Genomic DNA, 12,725 nt, shown 5'->3' with positions numbered 1-12,725 from the left:
ATTTTAATAACTAATAGAAAATAGTTGTTTCATCATTTTTGTAGCTGGACCCTAACTGGAGATACTAACATTTATTTTTACAATCGCTTCCCAGTGCTTCCCTTTGGGATAGCAAGAGCCTTCTCACAGTAACAATAGCTTTTGGGTGCTAGTCACTATAAGGGCATGTTAACTGTATATTTCTACTGTTAACTGTATATTTCTGCTATTCTACTTTCACAGACCAAGCACACTGCCTTGTTGGCTATACAGCCTACACAGGAGTGACTTTTTGATATTTAAAAGAAATAATTTTACCTAATAAAAAACATTTTGTTGAATGACTGCACAGTAGATCTTTACAGTGCAGCAGTCAGAAATATACAGGGTAGGCCTGAAGCCATGTTTGCCCTGCCGCTGTAGTTAATGGCACTATAGGCACTGCAGTTCTCTAGTGCCATTACATTTCCGGACCCTGTGTTCACTTTCTACATCATATAGTAGGGACATCCAAGCAAGTTAAATATTCCAATGAGGAATAAGCCAAATTAACCATATCTAAGAGGGTGCAGAGGCACTGTACTAGCAGGGGTAAATTGCACAGAGTTGTAAAGCCAGCAAAGCAGATATGGAAAAAATGTGGAGGGACGCCACACAAAATATGGTCATTTCCTACAATAATTATTAAAAGGAAGCATATTTTTTACAAATGAATATAGAGTATTTTACACAAATACCTTTTCAGGTGCCAACACTTGGCTGTTCCAGAATAGTAAACATAACCAAATGATATTTGTTTCTGGTGCAGCCCCTGTGTCAAGTCTCTCTTTAATATGAGAGATGTAAATCATCACTTTTTAGTCTACATTGAGCATTCTGGGACTTTTAGTTACTCTTTTAAGATTGACAGTATGGCTGAAAATGTGCAGCATGCAAAGAGCTCTTGTAGTTTAAAATAGAAGACTGACTGGCTTGGGAACACTAAAAGTGCTGTGTGGCAAAGAACAGTATAATGGTCAACAACCCCAATAGAATCCAGACATTCAAATACCTGCAGTGCAAGCTTCACTTTAACACATAAAAGTTACGGTCAGAGTTTATAGGTGTACTAGGCGGTTGCTTCAGGTGCAAAGTGAAGGGCATACCAAATTCAAGGGGAAACATTGCAAATAAAAACAAATCTGAAAGCTAAAAAATATCCTTAGCCTCAATATGTTATTTGGTTTTATGTGGTGGATACTCCCTCTAAAAGGTCTGGTTTGTGACTAGCAGCCAATTTTGGGTGCTACTGGTTACAGCACAAACTCCCTTTGCTCTATAGCAGTTTATATTTCACATTTAGAAAACATTTCAAATTGGTAAGTAACGAGACATTTCCATATTGGTTAAGTGAACACAATATTTTTTTCTAACAATGTGTACCAATCTTTGTGTTTTCCAATATCTTTTTGTATGGGGGTTGCAAACAAAATTGCTCATGCATTAATATATCTTTGTCCCCACTTTTCAAAGGTTTCCTTTTAGCCACTGACCAGTTCAAATGGCCTTTTATTTGTTAGACGCCTACAGTCTTGTTTTGCATTTTTGATATAATTTCACAGCTTTCACATCTGGTTCCTTTGGAGTATACCAAATATAATGGCCTGCACAGCCTATAATATTTGGTAGCCCCTATTTTTCTGAATATTGAACTTGCCAGGATACAATTTGACATGGCCTTATTTTGGCTCTACAAACACATTACGTTTCTACCAGATAGAATCCTTGCTTGAGTTTTCCAACATCTTTTCCTAAAGTGATACCACATATTTCAGCTCATGCATTTCTGTAAAATCTGATTTCTCCTACTTTTCAACTCAAGTTGCCTTTTATTTGATAGCAGACTGCAGTATCTTTTCATATTTGTGATTTCATTCCACAAGCTTTCACATCAGGGATATTAAATATAATGCTTTACAAGAGCTGTAATATTTTGTGTTCCCTATATTTCTCGGGTTAGAGCTTACCAGGATTCAATTTGACATGGCATACTTTGGGCTAGATGAACACAATATATTCCTGCCAAATAGCACCCTTTACTGTGTTTTCCCCAAAAATTTACTGTGGGGATATCACATATTACTGCTCCTGCATTGCTGTGATTTCTGATATCCCCTACTTTTCAACGGGTAGCTTTTAGCCACTGACCAATTCAAGTTACCTTTTATATGATAGTAGATTACACTAATTTTTTGCATTTTTCATTTGATTCCACAAGCTTTTACATCTGGTTCCTTTCGGGGATACCAAATATAACACCTTGTTTGGGCTATAATATTTGGTATCCTTTATATTTCTTGGGTTAGAGCTTACCAGGATTCAATTTAACATGAAATTCCAGTAGCCAAAGTTCTGCCAAATAGCACCATTCCCTGTGTCTTACATAATATTTTATTTTGAGGATACCACATATTACGGCTTCTGCAGTGCTGTAATATCTAGAATCCCCAACTTTTCAAGCGTTACCTTTTAGCCACGTATCAACTTAAGTTGCCTTTTATTTGCTAGCAGATTGCTATATCTTTTCACATTTTTGATTTCATTGCCCAAGCTTTCACATCTAGTTGCTTTGGAGGATACCAAATATAATGTCTCAGAACGGCTATAATATTTGGTATCCCCTATGTTTCTCGGGATAGACTTTACCAGGATCCAATTGGACATGACATTCTGTTGTCTGGGTGAACAAAGTATTTTCCTGCCAAATGGCATCCTTCCCTCCGTTTTCCATAATATTGTACTATGGGATACCACATATTCAGGCTTCTACACTGCTGTAATATCTGGTACCATATATGATGGACTCTACCGCCTATACAATTTGGTATCCCTTGAGTTTCTCGGGTAAGAGTTTACAAAGATTCAATTTGACGCAACCTAATGTTGGATGGCTTAGCACAGTATTCGTTTGCCAATAAGCACCCTTCCTTTTGCTTAACAACATCATTTACTATGGGGATATCAAATATTTGGGCTCACGCATTGCTGTAACATATTGTATCCCCTACGTTCAATGGGTTACCCTTTAGCCATTGACCACTTGAAGTTGCCTTTTATTTGATAGCAGATTACAGTATCTTTTCACATTTTGTACTTCATTCCATAGGAATTTACATCCAGTACGCTTAGGGGATACCAAATATAATTGCCTATATGGCCCATAATATTTGGTATCCCCTGTGTTTCTCGAGTTGGAAATTACCAGGGTTTAATTAGATATTGTCTTACGTTGGATGGGTGAGCACAGAGTTGCTATGCCAAGTAGCACCATTTTTTTTGCTTTAAAAAATTGTTTACTATGGGGATACCAAATATTATGACCCACGTATTGCTGTAATATCTTGCATCCCGTATGTTTCATGGGTTACCCTTTACCCATTGACCAGTTGAAGTTGCCTTTTGTTTGATAACAGACTACAATACCTTCTCACATTTTTGCATCATTCCACAAGATTTTACATCAGGTTCCCTTAGGCGATACCAAATATAATGGCCTTTACCGGCTACAATATTTGGTATCCCCAGTGTATCTCGGGTTACAAGTTACCAGGATTCAATATGACATCACCTTATGTTGCATGGGGGAGTACAGTATTTCTATACCAAATATCACCCTTCCTTTTGCTTTCCAACATCATTTAATATGGAGATACCAAATATTATGGCTCACTCATTTCGATAATATCTCGTATCCCCTATGTTTCATGGGTTACCCTTGAGACATTGAAAAGTTGAAATTGCTTTTTGTTTGATAGCAGACTACAGTATCATTTCACATTTTGTGCATTATTCCACAAGATTTTGCCTCCAGTATCTTTAGGGGATACCACTTATAATATCCTATATGGCCTAATATATTTGGTATCCCCAGTGTTTCTCTGGTTGGAAGTTACCAGGATTCAATTTGACATCGCCTTATGTTGGATGGAGGAGCACAGTATTCCTATACCAAATGGCCCCCTTCCTTCTGCTCTCCAACACCATTTACTATGGGGATACCAAATACTATGGCTCACGCATTGCTGTAATATCTTATATCCCCTATGTTTCATGGGTTACCCTTTAGCCATTGACTAGTTGAAATTGCCTTTTGTTTAATAGCATACTACAGTATCTTTTCACATTTTGTACATAATTCCACACAATTTTGCATCTGCACCCTTAGGGGATACCAACACCCTCCGCATGCTTCGCAGGATCTTCAAATGGATCCCCACCGAAACCAGAAGGACGGTCACCCAAGCCCTCGTCAGCAGCAGACTAGACTACGGCAACGCACTCTATGCAGGAGCCCCAGCCAAACTCCTGAAACGGCTCCAAGGCATCCAGAACGCCTCCGCACGCCTGATCCTCGACATCCCTCGCCGCAGCCACATCACACCCCACCTAAGAGACCTACACTGGCTCCCCATCAACAAGAGGATAACCTTCAAGCTCCTCACCCACGCACACAAGGCACTCCACAACACCGGACGAAGCGTATCTCAACAGCCGACTCAGCCTCTACACCCCCACCCGCCAGCTCCGATCCGCAGACTGCACCCTCGCCACCGTCCCCCGCATCCGAAGAGTGACCGCTGGCAGCAGATCATTCTCCTACCTCGCCGCCAAGACATGGAACACCCTCCCCATCCACCTACGGCAGACCGAAGACCTTTGACATTGTCTTATGTTGGATGGAAGAGCCCAGTATTTCTATACCAATTATCACCCTTCCTTTTGCTTTCCAACAACATTTACTGTAGGGATACCGAATATTATGTCTCAAGCACTGCCGTAATATCTCTTACCCCCTATGTTTCATGGATTATCCTTTAGCCATTGACCAATGGAATTTGCCTTTTATTTGGTAGCAGACTATAGTATCTTTTCACATTTTGTACATCATTCCACAAGATTTTGCCTCCGGTACCCTTAGGGGATATTAATTATAATGGCTTATACGGCCTATAATATTTGGTATCCCTAGCGTTTCTCAGGTTAGAAGTTACCAGGATTCAATTTGACATTGCCTTCTGTTGGATGGGGGAGAACAGTAATCCTATACCAAAGAGCACCCTTCCTTCTGCTTCCAACATCATTTACTAAGGGGATACCAAATCTTATGGCTCAACGATTGCTGTAATATCTTGTATCCCTTATGTTTCATGGGTTACCCTTGAGCCATTGAATAGTTGAAATTCCCTTTTGTTTGATAGCAGACTACAGTATCTTGTACATAATTCCACAATATTTTGCATCCGTACCCTTAGGAGATACCAACTATAATAGCCTATTCGGCCTATAATATTTGGTATCCCCGGGGTTTCTCGGGTTAGAAGTGCCCTGGATTCAATTTGACATTGCATTATGTTGGATGGAGGAGCACAGTATTTGTATACTAAATAGCACACTTCCTTTTGCTTTCCAATATCATTTACCATGGGGATACCAAATATAATGGCTCACGCATTGCTGTATATCTCTTATCCCTTATGTTTCATGGGTTACCCTTTAGCCATTGACCAATTGAGTTTACCCTTCATTTGATAGCAGGCCACAGTATCTTTTCACATTTTGTACATCATTCCACAAGATTTTGCATCCGTACCCTTAGGAGATACCAACTATAATAGCCTATATGGCCTATAATATTTAGTATCCCCAGTGTTTCTCCGGTGGGAAGTTATCAGGATTCAATTTGACTTTGCCTTATGTTGGATGAGGAAGCAAGGTATCTTTATACCAAATAGCACCCTTCCTTTTGCTTTCCAACATCCTTTACTATGGGGATACCAAATATTATGGCTCATTCATTGCTGTAATATCTCGTATCCCAGATGTTTCATGGGTTACCCTTGAACCATTGAATAGTTGAAATTGCCTTTTGTTTGATAGCAGACAACAGTATCTTTTCACATTTTGTACATCATTTCAAAAGATTTTGCATCCGTACCCTTAGGGGATACCAAGTATAATAGCCTATATGGCGTATAATATTTAGTAAACCCAGTATTTCTCGCGTTAGAAGTTACCAGGATTCAATTTGACTTCGCCTTATGTTGGATGCGGGAGGAAAGTATTTCTATAGCAAATAGCTCCCTTCCTTTTGCTTTCCGACATCATTTACTGAGGGGATACCAAATATTATGGCTCACGCATTGTCATAATATCTCGTATCCCCTATGTTTCATGGGTTACCCTGTAGCCATTGACCAATTGAGTTTGCCATTTATTTGATAGCAGGCTACAGTATCTTTTCACATTTTGTACTTCATTCCATAAGAGTTTGCATCCGGTACCCTGAGGGGATACCAAATATAATAGCCAAAACAGCCTATAATATTTGGTATCCCCAGTGTTTCTCGGGTTAGAAGTTACCAGGATTCAATTTCACATTGCCTTATGTTGGATGGAAGAGCACAGTATTTCTATACCAAATGGCACCCTTCCTTTTGCTTTCCAACATCATTCACTGTAGGGATACCAAATATTATGTCTCACTCATTGCCATAATATCTCGCATCCCCTATGTTTCATGGGTTACCCTTTAGCCATTGACTAATTGACTTTGTCTTTTATTTGATGGCAGATTACAGTATCTTTTCACATTTTGTACATCATTCCACAAGATTTTGCCTCCGGTGCCTTTAGGGAATACCACTCATAATAGCCTACACAGCCTATAATATTTGGTATCCCCAGTGTTTCTCCGGTGAGAAGTTACCAGGATTCAATTTGAAATCGTCTTATGTTGGATGGAGGAGCACAGTATTCCTATACCAACTGGCACCCTTCCTTATGCTTTCCAAAATCATTTACTATGGGGATACTAAATATTATGGCTCACGCATTGCTGTAATATCTTGTATCACCTATGCTTCATAGGTTACCCTTGAGCCATTGAAAAGTTGAAATTGCCTTTTGTTTAATAGCGGACTACAGTATCTTTTCACATTTTGTGCATAAGTCCACAAGATTTTGCATCCGTACCCTTAGGGGATACCAACTATACTAGCCTATACGACCTATAATATTTGGTAAACCCAGTGTTTCTCGGGTTAGAAGTTAACAGTATTCAACTTGAATTTGCCTTATGTTGGATGCGGGAGCAAGGTATTTCTATAGCAAATAGCACCCTTCTTTTTGCTTTCCAACATCATTTACTAAGGGGATACCAAATATTATGGCTCACACATTGCGATATATCTTGTATCCCCTATGTTTCATGGGTTACCCTTGAGACATTGAATAGTTGAAATTGCCTTTTGTTTGATAGCAGACAACAGTATGTTGTATATCATTCCACAATATTTTGCATCCGTACCCCTAGGGCATACCAACTATAATAGCCTATACAGCCTATAATATTTGGTATCACCAGTGATTCTCGGGTTAGAAGTTACCAGGATTCAATTTCACATTGCCTTATGTTGGATGGAAGAGTACAGTATTTCTATATGAAATAGCACCCTTCCTTTTGCTTTCCAACATCATTTACTGTAGGGATACCAAATATTATGTCTCGCGTATTGCCGTAATATCTCATATCCCTTATGCTTCATGAGTTACTCTTTAGCCATTGACTAATTGAATTTGCCTTTTCTTTGAAAGCAGACTACAGTATATTTTCACCTTTTCTACATCATTCCACAAGATTTTGCATTGGTACGCTTAGGGTATACCAAATTTAATAGCTTATACGGCCTATAATATTTGGTATCCCTAGTGTTTCTCAGATTAGAAGCTACCAGGATTCAATTTGACTTTGTCTTATGTTGGGTGGGGGAACACAGTATTTCTATAGCAAATAGCTCCCTTCCTTTTGCTTTCCGACATCATTTACTAAGGGCATACGAAATATTATGGCTCACGCATTGTCATAATATCTCGTATCCCCTATGCTTCATGGGTTACCCTTTAGCCATTGACTAATTGAATTTGCCTTTTCTTTGATAGCAGACTCCAGTATATTTTCACCTTTTCTACATCATTCCACAAGATTTTGCATCCGTACGCTTAGGGTATACCAAATTTAATAGCCTATACGGCCCATAATATTTGGTATCCCCAGTGTTTCTCGGGTTAGAAGTTACCAGCATTCAATTTGACATCGCCTTATGTTGGATGGAAGAGCACAGTATTTCTATACCAAATAGCTCCCTATCTTTTGCTTTCCAACATCATTTAACGTGGAGATACCAAATATTATGGCTTACGCATTGCTGTAATATCTCGTATCCCATACGTTTCATGGGTTACCCTTTAACCATTGATTAGTTGAGTTTACCTTTTGTTTAATAGCAGACTACAGTATCTTTTCACATTTTGTACATGATTCCACAAGATTTTGCAACCGTACCCTTAAGGGAATACCAACTATAATAGTTTATACGGCCTAAAATAGTTGGTGTTCCCAGTGTTTCTCTGGTTAGAAGTTACCAGGATTCAATTTGACTTCGCCTTATGTTGGATGGGGGAGAACAGTATTCCCTTACCAAAGAGCACCTTTCCTTTTACTTTCCAACATCATTTACTATGGGGATACCAAATCTTATGGCTCAACCATTGCTGTAATATCTCATATCCCCTATGGTTCATGGGTTACCCTTGAGACATTGAATAGTTGAAATTGCCTTTTGTTTGACTACAGTATCTTGTACATCATTCCACAAGATTTTGCATCCCTACCCCTAGGGGATACCGACTATAATAGCCTATACGGCCTATAATATTTGGTATCTCCAGTGTTTCTCGGGTTAGAAGTTACCAGGATTCAATTTCACATTGTCTTATGTTGGATGGAAGAGCACTGTATTTCTATACCCAATTGCACCCTTCCTTTTGCCTTCCAACATAATTTACTGTGGGGATACCAAATATTATGGCTTAGGCATTGCTGTAATATCTTGTATCCCCTATGTTGCATGGGTTACCCTTTAGCTATTGACTAGTTGAAATTACCTTTTGTTTAATAGCAGACTACAGTATCTTTTCACATTTTGTACCTAATTCTACAAGATTTTGCATCCGTACCCTTAAGGGAATACCAACTACAATAGTTTATACGGCCTAAAATAGTTGGTATCCCCAGTGTTTCTCTGGTTAGAAGTTACAAGGATTCAATTTGACTTCGCCTTATGTTGGATGGGGAGAACAGTATTCCTATACCAAAGAGCACCCTTCCTTTTGCTTTCCAACATCATTTACTATGGGGGTACCAAATCTTATGGCTCAACCATTACTGTAATATCTCGCATTCCCTATGGTTCATAGGTTACCCTTGAGACATTGAATAGTTGAAACTGCCTTTTGTTTGATAGCAGACTACAGTATCGTGTACATCATTCCACACGATTTTGCATCCGTACCCTTAGGGGATACCAAATATAATAGCCTGTACGGCCTATAATATTTGGTATCCCCGGTGTTTCTCAGGTTAGAAGTTACCAGGATTCCATTTGACATCGCATTATGTTGGATAGAGGAGCACAGTATTTGTATACTAAATAGCACCCTTCCTTTTGCTTTCCAACATCATTTACCATTGGGATACCAAATATTATGGCTCACACATTGCTGTGGTATCTCGTATCCCCTATGTTTCATGGGTTACCCTTTAGCCATTGACCAATTGAGTTTGCCTTTTATTTGATAGCAGGCTACAGTATCTTTTCACATTTTGTACATCATTTTACAAGATTTTACATCCGTACCCTAAGGGGATACCAACTATAATAGCCTATACAACCTATAATATTTGGTATCCCCAGTGTTTCTCGGGTTAGAAGTTACCGGGAATCAATTTGACTTCGCCTTATGTTGGATGTGGGAGCACAGTATTTCTATAGCAAATAGCTCCCTTCGTTTTGCTTTCCAACATCATTTACTAAGGGGATACCAATTATTATGGCTCACACATTGTCATAATATCTTGTATCCCCTATGTTTCATGGGTTAACCTTTAGCCATTGACCAATTGAGTTTGCCTTTTATTTGATAGCAGGCTACAGTACCTTTTCACATTTTTTACATCATGCTACATGATTATACGTCCTGTTCCCTTAGGGATACCATATATAATGGCCCATACCGGCTATAATATTTGGTATCCCCACTGTTTCTTGGGTTAGAACTTACTAGGATTCAACTTGACATCGTCTTATGTTGGATGGGTGAGCACCGTATTTCTATGGCAAATAGCGCCCTTCCTTTTGCTTTTCAACATCTTTTACTATAGGGATACCAAAGATTATGGCTCATGCATTGCTGTAATATCTTGTATCCCCTATGTTTCATAGGTTACCCTTTAGCCATTCACCAGTTTAAGTAGCCTTTTACATGATAGCAGGCTTCAGTAACTTTTCACATTTTTTACTTCATTCCTCAAGATTTTACATCTGATTCCCTTAGGGGATACCATATATAATGGCCTATACCGGATAGAATATCTGGTATCCCCTGTGTTTCTAGGGTTAGAACTGACCAGTATTCAATTTGACTTTGTATTATGTTGGATGGAAGAGCACTGTATTTCTATGGCAAATAGCACACTTACTTTTGCTTTCGACCATCGTTTACAATGGGGATACCAAATATTATAGCTCACGCCTTGCTGCAATATCTCGAATCCCCTACGTTTCATGGGTTACCCTTTAGCCATTAACGACTGGAAGTTGTCTTTTATTTGATAGCAGACTACAGAAACTTTTCACATTTTTTACGTCATTACACAAGGTTTTACATCCGGTTCCCTTAATGGATACCAAATATATTGGAATACATTGGCTATAATATCTGGTATCCCCTGTGTTTCTGGGGTTAGAAGTTACCAGTATTCAATCTGACATGGTATTATGTTGGTTGGATGAGCACAGTATTTCTATGGAAAATAGTGAACTTCCTTTTGCTTTCCAACATCGTTTACCATTGGGATACCAAATATTATGGCTCACACATTGCTGTGATATCTCGTATCCCCTATGTTTCATGGGTTACCCTTTAGCTATTGACCAATTGAGTTTGCCTTTTATTTGATAGCAGGCTACAGTATCTTTTCACATTTTGTACATCATTTTACAAGATTTTGCATCCGTACCCTAAGGGGATACCAACTATAATAGCCTATACGACCTATAATATTTGGTATCCCCAGTGTTTCTCGGGTTAGAAGTTACCGGGAATCAATTTGACTTCGCCTTATGTTGGATGTGGGAGCACAGTATTTCTATAGCAAATAGCTCCCTCTGTTTTCCTTTCCAACATCATTTACTAAGGGGATACCAAATATTATGGCTCACGCATTGCTGTAATATCTTGTATATCCTACGATTCATGGGTTACCCATTAGCCATTGACCACTTGAAGCTGCCTGTATTTGATAGCAGTAGTACAGTAAGGTTTCACATTTGTTACATCATTCAACGAGATTTTACATCCGGTTCCTTTAAGGGATACCACATATAATGGCCTATACTGGCTATAATATCTGGTATCCGTGGTGTTTCTTGGTTTAGAATTTACCAGGATTCAATTAGACATGGTCTTATGTTGGATGGGCGAGCACATGTCTCTATGCCAAATAGCACCCTTCCTTTTGCTTTCCAAAATCGTTTCCTATGGGGATACCAAATATTATGGCTCACGCTTTGCTGTAATATCTCGTGTCCCCCTATGTTTGTTGGTTACCCTTTAGCCATTCACCACTAGAAGTTGCCTTTTACTTGATAGCAGGCTGCAGTATCTTTTCACATTTTTTACATCATGCTACAAGATTATACGCCCTGTTCCCTTAGGGATACCATATATAATGGCCTATACCGGCTATAATATTTGGTATCCCCTCTGTTTCTTGGGTTAGAACTTACCAGGATTCAACTTGACATCGTCTTATGTTGGATGGGTGAGCACCTTATTTCTATGCCAAATAGCGACCTTCCTTTTGCTTTCCAACATCTTTCACTATAGGGATACCAAAGATTATGGCTGATGCATTGCTGTAATATCTAGTATCCCCTACGTTTCATAGGTTACCCGTTAGCCATTCACCAGTTGAAGTTGCCTTTTACTTGATAGCAGACTTCAGTAACTTTTCAAATTTTTTACTTCATTCCTCAAGATTTTACATCTGATTCCCTTAGGGGATACCATATATAATGGCCTATACCGGATATAATATCTGGTTTCCACTGTGTTTCTAGGGTTAGAACTGACCAGTATTCAATTTGACTTTGTCTTATGTTGGATGGATGAGCACAGTATTTCCATGGCAAATAGCACACTTCCTTTTGCTTTCGAACATCGTTTACAATGGGGATACCAAATATTATAGCTCACGCCTTGCTATAATATCTCGAATCCCCTACGTTTCATGGGTTACCCTTTACCCATTGATGACTTGAAGTTGTCTTTTATTTGATAGAAGACTACAGAAACTTTTCACATTTTGTGCATCATTACACAAGATTTTACATCCAGTTCCCTTAAGGGATGCCAAATACATTGGCCAACATCGGCTATAATATCTGGTATCCCCTGTTTTTCTGGGGTTAGAACTTATCAGTATTCAATCTGATATGGTATTATGTTGGATGGATGAGCACAGTATTTCTATGGCAAATAGTACACTTCCTTTTGCTTTCCAACATCTTTTACTATGGGGATACCAAATATTATGGCTCTTGAATTGCTGTAATATCTCGTATCCCCTACGTTTCATGAGTTACCCT

The sequence above is a fragment of the Triturus cristatus genome, chromosome 1_1 (genome assembly GCF_964204655.1).
Source record: "Triturus cristatus chromosome 1_1, aTriCri1.1, whole genome shotgun sequence".
Lineage (NCBI taxonomy): Eukaryota > Metazoa > Chordata > Amphibia > Caudata > Salamandridae > Triturus > Triturus cristatus.
The sequence above is the reverse complement of the archived record's forward strand: the minus strand, read 5'-3'. Positions refer to the sequence as shown.